This window comes from Acartia tonsa, chromosome 11 (assembly GCF_053477335.1).
Source record: "Acartia tonsa isolate MP-2025a chromosome 11, ASM5347733v1, whole genome shotgun sequence".
NCBI classification, from domain to species: Eukaryota; Metazoa; Arthropoda; class Copepoda; order Calanoida; family Acartiidae; genus Acartia; species Acartia tonsa.
This window is the reverse complement of record NC_137270.1, coordinates 190,871-204,564: the sequence shown is the minus strand read 5'-3', so window position 1 is coordinate 204,564 and position 13,694 is coordinate 190,871. Positions and strand designations below refer to the sequence as shown.

The 13,694-nt window shown below is 31.5% G+C and overlaps 1 long non-coding RNA gene across 1 annotated transcript; it reads left to right on the top strand.

Moving 5' to 3' along the window:
• The first annotated feature begins 1,132 nt into the window (after positions 1 to 1,132).
• On the top strand, positions 1,133 to 3,314 carry LOC145332809 (uncharacterized). The gene is made up of 3 exons (XR_013884315.1): positions 1,133 to 1,298; positions 2,195 to 2,302; positions 3,187 to 3,314. It is a non-coding gene; the product is annotated as an uncharacterized LOC145332809 (long non-coding RNA).
• Positions 3,315 to 13,694: the final 10,380 nt, after the last annotated feature.

Genomic DNA, 13,694 nt, shown 5'->3' with positions numbered 1-13,694 from the left:
GTACTGAAAATGCTTAAAAGAATCATATGGTATCCATTTTTTTCTTCTGGAGAGGTAGCCAGAGAATCTTTATTTTATTTTAACTTACCAACACACCACAGTACACAATTAAATTTAGAATCATTTTCACCTGACATGGCTACAAAGTTTTTGGTTACAGCTATCTGTAAAAATCTTAAGCCCATTTCACAAAAGCTAAAAGGTTGACTGAGAGAAATAAAAGGTCAACCTTTTATGAGGTCAACCTTTTTTCAGTCGTACTTTTTAAAATATACTTAGTAAAAAAAATCTTTAATGTTCCTTTTTCCCTGAGGAAATCAGCTGGAGGTTAACACTTTTAAAAATTTAGGCTGACGTTCTTATGATCCCAAGAAAATTATTTCAATAATATTTGATTTTTCTAGCAAATTTAAAAATTAAATTTACAATCTTAAAGTACTTGTAATATAGTTAATTATTGAAATAAAAATAAAATATTTGTGTTGTTACATCTATTAAAACTTTTTTGTAATGTTGAAGAAACATCTCTCAATATTTAACCTAAGCTAACAGCTGATCGTTAAAAAGTCCAACCAAAAAACAAAATGGCCAGACAATAACAATTAAATTTTCGTAATCTTAATAAAAATAATACATTGTTGCAATACGTATGTTGTATAAATGCATTATCATATTGAGTTTTTTGTGATTTTTTTTCAAATATTATAATATAAACGTTTGCTAAAAGTTAATTAAAATCAAGCAAGGTGGGCGGAGAAGACGTTGTTTTAGAATGAAAAGGTTACGCACTTTTAAGTGTGTGTGTGTCTGAGTGTATTATAACAAAATTTATCATAAATGGATATTTAAATCCCAAGGTATTAAATGATCGAGCGATAGCACCAAAAATATCCTAACCTGACTTGATATAATAAAGAAACAAGCGGGAAATATCCCACCTCCCCCCCCCCCCCCTCCTCATTTTTATTTTAGTGAGGTATAGTGCCCAATTTTGCATTTTGAGAAAATTTTTGCAGAGCTGCCAAAAAAACATCTTTCCTAATTTTACAAAAAAAAGTTGGGAGTTACTATTAGTGGCGTAGAGACCCATAATTCCAATTACCACCAACTATTAACGTTAAAGATATATATGGTGTAATGAATAAGGCATAATATTTTATATTTGGGTGTTATATCCCTGTTTTGTTTCGTCGATATTCTTAATAGTTTGGATCCTTTCAGATTTTACTAAAGATGAGATGCAAATTTTTTGAGTGACGGCGGATTGATTTTCTACGATGTTCTACTAAAAAAATAAGGTATTACATTATTTTTCATTTGAACTACAATATAACCCACATGTTAAAAAGAGAGGGGTAGGTTTCTGGTAAAATCCGTAAAGGTTATGTGTTATAAGTTAAAAATAGTAGCAGAACGATAAAAATTTATGTTAACTTTTTAAAAAAAATTTTTGTCTAAAGTTCTTTTCAATAAGAAATACACATATTTAGTGAATATTGTCGTTCTACTACTATTTTTAAGCCTTAAAACACACACCTTTACGGATTCTACCATAAACCTACCCCTCTCTTATTTACAAAACTTAAATCGGATGCAATTAAGAAGTAAAAAGGCTTTTTGTTGTTGGATTAATGGTATCTGTTAATATTAGTTCAGTTCAACGATTACAAATTTTTTAGTTATACAGCAGTAGGAACCATTTTTAACGTCTTTAGTTATGACGTGGTGTTAAGCTGAGATTCGACCCTATCACCTCCCTGGCGACCTGCGGATGCGTAACGTTTTTAGCCATGGTCGTGGATATATAAACTGGATTTTAGTACAGTGATATATTTATGAAGAGGGATTCATGATTTTATTAGTTAGTTACTTCGCCCCTAGCCTCACGGCGAGGCGAGAATAATAGTCCAAACTTACACAAGATATTTATAAAGCTTCCCTGTAAAGTAAATTTAATAGGATTGGTATTTTGTGACATCTTCAGCTTCGGACAAAAAAATCTTTATAAAATAGGACTATTTGCTTCAACTCTATGTTAAGCAGCTTCCATGAAAAGTAAAACTAATTGGGAGTAACAATTAGATTAAACCTTACCTGGAAAAATCAGAATCTTTCAGTACATGCAGACAGATAGACATCCTGCTACTGTTATAAAGATTATTCATAGTGTTGTTTATGATTTTTTTAAATTTAGGTTAATAGAAAGCAGACTGACTTGAAGCACGCCTATACAACAACAGCTTTTATCAACGAATAAAACAAGGAAGAATTTCTCTGCACACAACATCCTATGTATATCAAGGTAAATATACGCAGCTCAAGGACTTCACCTTTTTTTCATTTTAAGGTCGTAAATATTAAAGTCTCTTCCCAGTTTTAGTTATTTAAGTCAGAAAGAGGTTATAGTTAAGATCTGCAAAATATCTACGTACAGAAATTGAAATAAAAACTATCAAAAAGGGATATTCCACGAATAAGAGAAAAATCGTTTTTTAAAAGCAAAACTTTTCTATAATTAGGGTCGGTCCGTCCGTCCGTCCGTCACGGATAGCTTTTTTCATTAATTTAGGCATGTCAGAATTGTCCTATCAATTTTAAATTTTGCATGGTGATTCCTTTAGTAGTTAGGTACGATTTAGAAAGCGTAGCAACTCTATAAATCATTACCAAAATGTCCGTACGTCCATTTTAAACATGTAGATTTTTTTAGAAAAAAATTTTTGTGAACTAATCATCTGATTGATCTGATTTTTGGTATATTGATTCCTGGGACAACAAAGTATAATGTAATAAGCGAAGCAAATCTCTAATCAAGTCCTAAAAATGTAAGTATGTCCAAAAACATTGTCCTGAATCGAGCAGTTTTTTTCAACAAATTTACTTACATTTTTGCTTTGACCCCTATACATTTATATTATAATTATTCAGTTCTGACACTATACAAGCGTTAATGTCCGTTTGTCCTACCGTTTTAGTGCTTCGCTTTTATGGATGTTGTCATTAAAGGCCATTTGGAAAAGCCATTAAGTATGAAAATGTTTGTTTTTAATTATTGTAGAAATGCCCCCTCTTTTCTTAAAGTGTAGTTTTCATAAGCATGGCTGTTAGATTTTTTAAATGGGCAGTACCTTTGCTTATAAAAGAAATGGTTAGAATCTACTCTTGAATTAAGTATTTTTTTTTCAGGAAACAGTGATGTTGTATTTATAGCTGCATGCAAGAAAAAACATTCAAAGATCGATAGCTTGTAATAAAATTTTGTGAGTGATTTCAAAATTATAGATTATTGTAACAAAATAAAATAAGATATTTCATATATTGTTTTAGTTCAATGATGTAATGTGTGAAGCTACTCTTTAATTTGAATGTACTTTTTAACATACATAGAATTATATCAGGGATCTAAAGGGATAAGATAAAAGATTGATAAATTGTACATCCCCGATAGTAAAATTACCCCTCCCTTAGATTAAACTTAGTTGTTGAAACGTTTAAACACCAAACGTAATAAACCAATCAATCAAACTTCAGTAAAAGTCCACAAAGTTGTTAAGCCAACGAATGAGAACACTATTTTAAAACTTAATGGACTACTACTAGTGTAATAAACAGTCCATTGTTACCTATCTCTGAATTTATATTTATTTTTCTGCTTTGCTGCTAGTTAATGGTATCGTACTTGATACCATTCAAACTAGACCTTCAGAAAACAACTTTTTGAATCAATACACATTTTTAATTGTTGCGGGTTCCCTCAGATCGCATATGGACTATAAATTCTATTTTTGAAAACTTTTGTATGTTTATTTATGAAAAGGTTTGGCAAAGAGATAGAAGATCTATGCAGGGTATTATCCCCTAGGAACAGGGCCCTTTGGGGATAAACAGTTGTTGGAAATATGTTGTTTATTTTCTAAATTAAAAATAATGTGGGAGTTTTGAGTTAAAACATCATAAATGTGATACACGGGTATTTTTGAAAGAGTTTCCACACAAATTTTTTTTAAAATTAAGATAATTTCCAAGTTGTTGTTGGTATCATTTCGTGGAACTATTCTTTAGGTGTAGTACAGTTTAAAATGTCATACTTTTAATCCTTATTGAAAAGTAAAAGGATCTCTGTCTGTCAGTTCCTATGGATCTCTGGTACTTGATTAGGTACAATGTGGAACTGTTTAGTTTTGGCGGCAGGACCTCTGCGGCCATCTCCTACCGTTTTTTATGCTCTTTCTCTCCATTAATTTTAAATATTTGCAGGGAGAGGGCATTAATCTGTTTATTGCACTAGTCCACAAAGAATAATATTAACGTTTACTTCATGCTCAACAACTTGTAGTATTGTTAATCATCAGTGATATTTTAAACCTGAAGGAAAAAAAAAGTTCTTAAATGATTTAAAGTTGTCTAAGAAAAGAAATAGCACAAAAATGACGTTTATTCATAGTTTTACATTTTACTCTTTAAAAGCAACCATTTTTAAAAGCGAAGCTTTTCTATAATTAGGGTCGGTCCGTCCGTCCGTCCGTCCGTACGTCCGTCCGTACGTCCGTCCGTCCGTACGTCCGAACGTCCGTCACGGATAGCTTTTTTTTGTTAATTTAGACATGTTAGAATTGTCCTATCGATTTCAAATTTTGCATGGTGATTCATTTAGTAGTTAGGCACGATTTAGAAAGCGTAGCAACTCTATAATCATTACCAAAATGTCCATACGTTCATTTTAAACATGTTGATTTTTTTACTTTTTTAAATAGCTTTTTTCATTAATTTAGGCATGTTAGAATTGTCCTATCAATTTCAAATTTTGCATGGTGATTCCTGTAATAGTTAGGTACAAGTTAGAAAGCGTAGCAACTCTATAATCATTACCAAAATGTCTGTACGTCCATTTTAAACATGTTAATTTTTTTTACATTTTTAACAACAAATTTGTATTTGACCTAATTATCCGATTGGTCTGATTTTTGGTATACTGATTCCTGGGACAACAAAGTACAATATTATAAGCGAAGCAACTCTATAATCAAGTTTTAAAAATGTAAGTATGTCCATAATCATTATCCTGTATCAAGCAGTTTTTTAACAAATTTACTTACAATTTTGCTTTGACTCTTTTACATTCGCATTCTGATTATTCAGTTCTGACATTATACAAATGTTAATGTCCGTTTGTCGTACCGTTTCAGAGCTTCGCTTTTATGGATGTTGTCATCCTTGTTAATCTTAGCATTTAAATCCTGTTTTAAAGTTTATGAACTGAACACATAACTTTAAGGAAAAATAGAATTGATAACCAACCCTCTTTTTTTTAAACAAGGATAACAAAATCCATAAAAGCAAAACTCTGAAATGGAGGGACTAATAAATATTAACACTTGTAGAGTGTCAGAACTAAATAAGCAGAATATCAATGCATAAGCCTTAACATAATTGTAAGTAAATTTGTTGCAAAACTGCTTGAATACATGATGCTGTTTAAGCACATGCTTACATTTTTAGGACTTTTTTGTAGAGATGCTTTGCTTATAACATTGTACCTTGTTGTTATAGGAATCATTATTCCTAAAATCAGATGAATTGTATAATTACACAAAAAAAATTAGTTGTCAAAAAGTAAAAAATGAGCCTATTTTATTGGAATTTGAGACTTTTTGCTAACGATTAAAGTGTTGCTGCAATCTCTAGGTCATCCCTAACTTATAGGAATCATCATGCAAAGTCTGAAAATGATAGGACAATTCTAACCTGTTTAAATTAACCAAAAGAGCTACCTGTTACAACAAGAAAGACTGACCCTAATTATAGAAAAGCTTCACTTTTAAACAGGACTTTCTGGTAACTATCCACGAATCTAAGCACGTTCCAGCAGTGATTCTAAATGTTTTTTCGATGAATATACGAGAGTTCTGTGTAATATCAATATGTCAATTTAAAGAATTTAATTTCACCATGGTTTTATATGAAAAAAAATTTAAAATGTTAGACATTTTTTAACTATACGTTATCAAATGTTTTGTTGAGTTCAAACTGCTGTGACACAAAAGTAAACTTTTTCACTAAAAAATGTTAATTTAGAAAAAGGGATGGTAACTTGTAATGTTATAAACAGTTTTATTAGTATACTTTTGTAATTTACAGCATTTGATTTTGTTTTGGCCTGTTATTTTTTTCGAACTTTTGAACTCAACAAAATATTTGATAATATTTCATCTAATATTGCTCAACATTTCAAATTGTTTTTTCACTTAAAACCATAGTGAAACTTGATTTTTTAAATCGATATAATGATATTACACAGAACCCTAGTATATTCATTTATTGGCTATCTTTAGGTCAAATCTGCCATGAATTATGTAGGAATCAACTTTTGAAACATGTTTTTGCTTTAAATCATGTGAAATGATACAAAAAAAACATTTTTAGATTTCTAGTACCAACAACCAGCGCACATAGGGGCAACAAGGGGCAACAATTCACCACCCCCAAATCAAGTTTTAAACATTCTATGAGTATTATCATACCCAATGTACATCATATTTCAAAGGAATCGTAAAAATACGCTTTTTAAGTAAGCATTCTAATGCATGGAAGTCAAGAAATGCAAAAATTTTCTTACAGAAAAAGGCATACTTTTTGTGTTTCACCAACAATTTTAAAAGTATTATAAAATCTCTTAGAAGTAACGTAATTAGACAAAATAACTTCTGACGAATCATGCATTACATATATTTTGACAGTATAAAAGAAAAAAACACAAATTGAAGAAATTAGTCCTAAATAATTCTAGTTGAAGTCAAGATTTTAGTTTTTATTTGTTTGTTTTTTAATCAACATTTAAGTAGACAGTATCAGAAAACATGTTTTCACCGGGTGCCACCGGCTAAAAAAGCAATATTTGATTACCCAAAGACATATTTTAATCGCCAGTACTGGTTTCATTTACCCCCCTGCGCCCCCGTAGGGGTTTTTAGCCCGTTTTCTGAACGTGGGTGCACGAAAAGCTTGTAAGAAAAGGCGTTTAAATGCGCTTATAAAGTCAAAACTTAAGATATAATTCAAATAAATAAAAGACACAAAAACATAGACATATTGGGAAATATTTATTCTGACTTAGAATTAAAGTTAATAATAAATATTTTCAAGTTCTATTGCACTAAATGATGGTGAGGAGAGGGGGGGGGGGGCTAAACCAAAATCTAAACCTCTTTATGTTTGATGTTTTAATGTAACTAAATAATCGTTTCTATAGATTATTACAAATATCAGGGATCTAAAGGGATAAGACAAAGGTCAATAAATTGTTGTACATCCCCAATGATAATACACAAAATTACCCCTTGTGTAGATTAAAGTTAGTAGTTAAAACGTTTGAACACACAACTGTTAAACTTTGGGGACTAGTGTTATAAACAGCCCAATGTCCCCTACCTCACTGCGGAAAGGTAAAGTTAATATGCAAATAACGTGAGGTTCTTATAATTATTCTAAATTGGAATTAGCAAGTAGTATTCTGTCTGTCTATTGGTAATGCTTTGTTTTTAAATTATGTAGTTACAGGGTATTCATATTTAAAGTCAGCAGTTTTATTTAGAAAGGGAGGGGACTGTTAATTACACTAGTCCCCAAACTTCAAAGTTTTATAATAACGTTTTTATATTCGTTAGCATAAGAACTTCAGGAAATTTAATTGATTTTTTTTTGGTTGGTTCATTAACCCATTAGTGCCGAGCGCCACTTTTATGGACCGATCGAGCTGAAAATCTCAGGGAAGCTTTATAATGGTAAAAACGGAATTCCAATTTTTTTGTTTTGCTCTAGTGGCGTGCACAGGAAAGTTGCAATAAAACCTGGTTCGGCGCGAGTAAAAAAACCTTGCGGCATTAATAACCGTTTTTGGCGTTTTTTGGTGCTTTCCCCCGGCATTAAAGCCCGTTTGCGACCTAAATACCCGGTAATTTGGCCAAAAAAATTAAAAATGTAATTTTTGAACGCCCAAAGTAAGATGAACACTTTTTAAAACTACGATACGATCCGTAATTGAAAACTACATAACCTCATGTAATTGATAGAGCTACAACTAACATACAAAACAATTTATATCACATTTAAGATTTTGGCTATAGGTACCACCCCTTTTTGGTTTATAAACCCGGTTTTTGTTGTTGTTGTAAAAAAGATCTATTAGTAAAACCGGGTAATGAAAATTTCAGACTTTCTCCCCATATGCCGAGCCGGGTCTATATAGAACGTAAAAAAACGATAAAAAAATCATATAAAAAATAATAATTTGAATAAAATGAATTCACAAATGAATGTAAATGCCAATAAACTTTAAATTTCACGAAAAAAATCACTAACTTAAAATTACTTCATAAACAAAAAAGTTAGGAGGGGTATTTTAAAATCACCTTGTTTTTCTTGGTTTTCAAATTTTGTTGAGCTATACCGGCAAACGGAAGTAAGCAAATCTGCCTGCTCCAGGGGGAAATGAAAACCAGGGTAGTAGAGGGGGGATTCATACTGAGAATGATGCAATCCTAAAACTGAGAACCGGTTTTTTTCGGCATTTTCTGGAACCGGGCGTTAAAAGCCGGTTCGTCACTAATGGGTTAAGATGAGTGTCAAAACTTTTCAACCACTAATTGTCATCTACAGACAAATAATTTTGTAATATATTTTATTAAATATGTATTTATTAAATATGTATCAATATTGGGGATGTACATATTAATCGGTTATTGTTTTGTTCCTTAGATCCCTAGGTGTTAATTTATAATACAAAGTAGCTTGATGTCTGTTTGTCTGTCCGCCCATCCCTTAAGATCTAGCTAACCACTAAATTGAATTCTACTCTTCAGGGAATATATCTACTGGTCCTGTGGTTGTTTAAAGCTATTTTTCAAAAATAAAAATCCCCCTCAATTTTTTCATATTTCTATAATTAGGGTCGGTCCGTCCGTACGTCTGGTACATTTAGTTTTTTTACTTAACTTAAACAGGCTAGTATTGTCCTATCAATCTCAAACTTTTCATGCTGATTTATACAACAGTTAGGTACGACTTAGAAAGCACAGCAACTCTATAATCGTTACCAGAAAGTCCGTACATCCATTTATAACAAGCTGATTTTTACTTTTTAGACAACAAATAATGGTTTTGAATGTTAAAAATATCCTATTCATCTGATTTTTTGAATACTATTGATTCCTATTTCAATAACGTCTATTGTTATAAGCGAAGCATCTCTATAATCAAGTCCTAAAAACGTCAGTATGTCCTTAAACAGTAACATGTATTTAATCACACACCCCACCCGAAGGCGTGTTAGGTTAGAAAAAAAACCCCGCAGAAACGGTTTACACAGGATGTACTGGGACCTTATGGTGGTTTCAGAACATGCTTTCTCTAAATTGAGTTAGTAGCTTCCCATAGTAGAAAATTTTAAAATTACTTTTGGTGATCAAATATTACTTTTATTTTTAGACTACCTTCACCTAACCTGCTTTATTGTCTTATTTTGTCTTTCATGTTTATCATGCAAATTCGCTGACATTGCAGTTGAAATGACAGATATTGGAGCTTTCTAAAAAGGTCACAAACATTTTTCTAGCTCTAATACTTTTTTAGATATCTTATTTCAAAGTATTGCTGTAAAATCATCTTTAACACAGCAAAAAGTTGAAATATAAAATTAGTTATTTTAGAGTAAATTACATGTATCTTCATATAAATCACTCTAATTTTGCTCCAAATTGACCAAATTGGACAGTTAAGGTGCCTAAAACTATCTACATTCAATGGACAATCCAAATCCACACTTTTTGAGACTTTAAAAGTCAACAGGAAAAGGCTAAATTGAAATATCAAAGAAACAAATGTAATTTAATTTTTAATTAAAAATCACTATTAAGGCATTTTTAATAATGTAAAAGGAGTTTTAGGGTACAATAAACTCATAATTAATTATGATTTATTATTTTTAAAAATCTCAGCACTAGTTTAGAGTACTTAATAGTGTTTATCAACAAAAAAAAATGTGGCCTAAGAATAAATTTTTTTTTTTAATATATGTGAGATCATCCATAAAAGTCTTTTAATTACTATGTTTTTTTTAGTTAAGGTGGCAAAAACTAATTTTGTTTCATAAGGTTATAAAAAATTACTAGAATTAGTAGATTACATTTGTAACCTACTTAGAAATGATTAAAATTCTAACCAATTTTTGGTTTATTTTCAATGTTTATGTCTATTTTTCTTAAGATATGTTTCTATTGGTTCAAAATATCAGATGATTGTGTGTTATTGGCTTTCTAATTACAAAGTGACAACTTTATACACCATAACTTACCTTAAAATCTTTTCTAAAGTCGATTAAATTTCAATTTTTTTTTTTAAATAGGAAATATTTTTTCCTTTAGCATTTTTAAAAATCACTTCAGCATGCTCCTATTAGCTTATATAGTCTTACAAACTATGTATTTGGATTGTCCATTGAAAGTAGATAGTTTTAGGCACCTTAACTGTCCAATTTGGTCAATTTGGAGCAATATTAGAAAGATTTACATGAAAATACTTGTAATTTTCTCTAAAATAACTAATTTTATATTTCAACTTTTTGCTGTATAAAAGATGATTTTACAGCAATACTTTGAAATAAGATATCTAAAAAAGTATTAGAGCTAGAAAAATGTTATAGACCTTTTTAGAAAGCTCCAATATCTGTCATTTCAACTGCAATGTCAGCGAATTTGCATGATAAACATGAAAGACAAAATAAGACAATAAAGCAGGTTAGGTGAAGGTAGTCTAAAAATAAAAGTAATATTTGATCACCAAAAGTAATTTAAAAATTTTCTACTATGGGAAGCTACTAACTCAATTTAGGGAAAGTATGTTCTGAAACCACCATAAGGTCCCAGTACATCCTGTGTAAACCGTTTCTGCGGGGGGTTTTTTCTAACCTAACACGCCTAAGGGTGGGGTGTGGTAGGGCACTTACCATTGAACTTATATTTAACTCCACCAAAAATTGACCTGGCCTCCCTCCCCACAATTTTCTTTCTTTTACAAACAAAAATTGAAAATGAGGGGGGGGGGCAAGTCAACTACCCCCTCCTTTGTGCACCCTCATGGCACAACACTGTGCACGCCACTATATATTTATCTGTAAGTACTAATTAAGCATGGTAATAAGTTGCACCTATTTTGGGCCAAGGTCCTAAATCCCATCTAATCTAACTATTTATGTCACAGACCTAACATAGCAGCAATAGGAACAAGTTTTAACATCTTTAAGTATGACGTGGAGTTGGGCCGAGATACGAATCTATAACCTTCCTAAAAACGAACGGATGTGCTGCGTATTACGCAACAGTCAGGGGTTATAAAATAATTACCTTTTATAAATCATAGAGAGAAGTGAGCTGTTCAGTGCTCATGAAAATCATTTTTTTAAATCTGAAATTTAACATGGAATGATACCTACTCTTCAATCTAATTTTTCATATTTATTTGACTGAGATACATCGGAAAAACATAGCGGGCTTCTCTCTTTTAAATTATAAATAAAAGCTACATGATAAAAAGGTAAAAACAAAAATAGTCTTGCTAATTACTAAATGAATTACTGTCCGGCCTTGTCATAAACACATTTTTTATTTACAAAAACAAATATCGTAGTAAAATCATATCAGCTGATCATTATAAAATACAAACAGTGACTAATATTTTTTTAAATACAAAGCAATGCATGGCTAGCTAAATATAATTTTTTGCTATAAACCTCAAAGAAATTAAATAATTATCTAAATTGTTTAAACTTTAAAGTACAAGTAAAAAGAAATAATATTGAACGTTGTTAAAAGACAGCTTTTGAGTAATTTTCAAATAAACATTGTCTCACTACTGACCACTAGCAGGGATAGAAAGATAAACCAATGATTTAAATTAGATATGAAAAATGAAACCAAGTATAGAGTAACTTTTTTTTCGTTAAACAATATAATTATACTGGTAAATCAGAAAAATGGGGTTATTATTACAATCTCTAATCATTTTCATGTACAAAAACTGTGTAATTGCAGCAAAAAATAGGATTATATTTCGATTAGGTTGTACTCAAATCAGTTGACCTACTGAAAAATTCGGTCGACCTCTAAAATGCTTTTGTGAACTGGGCTTTAGACTATTGTTAGATCTTGTTGGCAATAACATCACTCATATTTTTCCTTAAAGGACGCCTGCAAGAAATACCACACTTTAACTGCTAAAAGACTGCCACAAGTAGACCCAATTCCCAAATTTAAAGCCTTCAGCTTCAATAACAAAAAAGTTCTAGGCATTTCAAAATAGCATTTTATGTACAATGGAAATTTTGAAAGATTTACAATGCTTATAAAAGAAAAAAAAATATTAAATTACGTCGCCTAGACACAAAATTATGACTTTATCTTTGTCAGAAACTTTGCCGGTAACTGATTACATTTTTACAATAAAAACACCACATCGCATAGTCAAAATCCATGAAAAAAATTCGATTTAAATTGCATTTTTAAACAAAAATCAAACGGAAACAAAGGGGGAAACTAAGACAAGCTCAGCTGTGTTTGGTTGTTTAGCTGATTCAGCCTTCTGATTGGCTACAGTACACTCGGTACAACGCAAGTTAAACTTAATTTTTTTTAATGATTTTGACTATAAAAGTTGGTATTTTTATTGATTGATTGATTAGCCTCCAGTGGACAGGTCTTCAGTTGTTGAATCTCTTGTTGTGCCCGTGTCAAAATTTAAAAACTTCGCGGCCATGATAGGCTGAGTCCAGAGGGATAAAACAGTAAGATTTGTCAGGTTCTGTGGGCATTTAAACAGATGAGATGTGGTGTGCGTGTGAATTCTACATTTAGGACATTTGTCGTCTGTGGTTTCACCTATTCTGTGTAGGTAGGAGTTGAGTAGTCTAGAGTATCCAGATCTTAATTGTGAGAGAAGTGATCTGGTAGCTCTGGGAAGGCTGGATTCTTCACTATTAACTTCTGGCGGGTTTCTTTTGAGAACTTTGTTTGGGGGATATTTGGCTATAATATTTTTGACCTCTGATGTGTGAATAGCCTTATATTTAGATTTCAAATTTTCTTTTTGAACAGGAAGGAGGTTTTTAATTGCTGGTCTGTAGAACTGTATTGAAGGTTTAATTTTTCTTTTTGGAAGAGGTTTAGAAGTCAACTTATTTCCTGGATGGTTGTTGATGTGGTTGGATAAAAGAAACTGGTTTGAGATCATTTTACAGTGATCTCTAATAGGAAGAATCTTAGACTCTCTGTGAAGGTGTTGTTCAGAGGCCATTCTGAGGTTGCCAGTTATAAGTCTCAGAGCCTGATTCTGGAGGGATTGAAGCTTCCCCCAGCTTGTATCTGAGATTATGGGGCTCCAGATGGGTGTGGCATATTCCATTATGCTTCTGCAGATGGTTTTGTAGGTCATGGATAGAGTGTCTTTATCCTGTCCCCAGGTGGATCCAGCAATAGACTTCATCAGGTTGATTTTGGTCTTTGCTTTATCAGCTACTGTTAGAACATGTTTGGCAAAACAGTACATGGTGTCAAATGTTACCCCCAGTAATTTAGGAGTATGTTCATGTGGAACTTGTACTTCTTTCATTTCAACAACTGGTTTAACCTTAAATTCTTTAGTGTCAG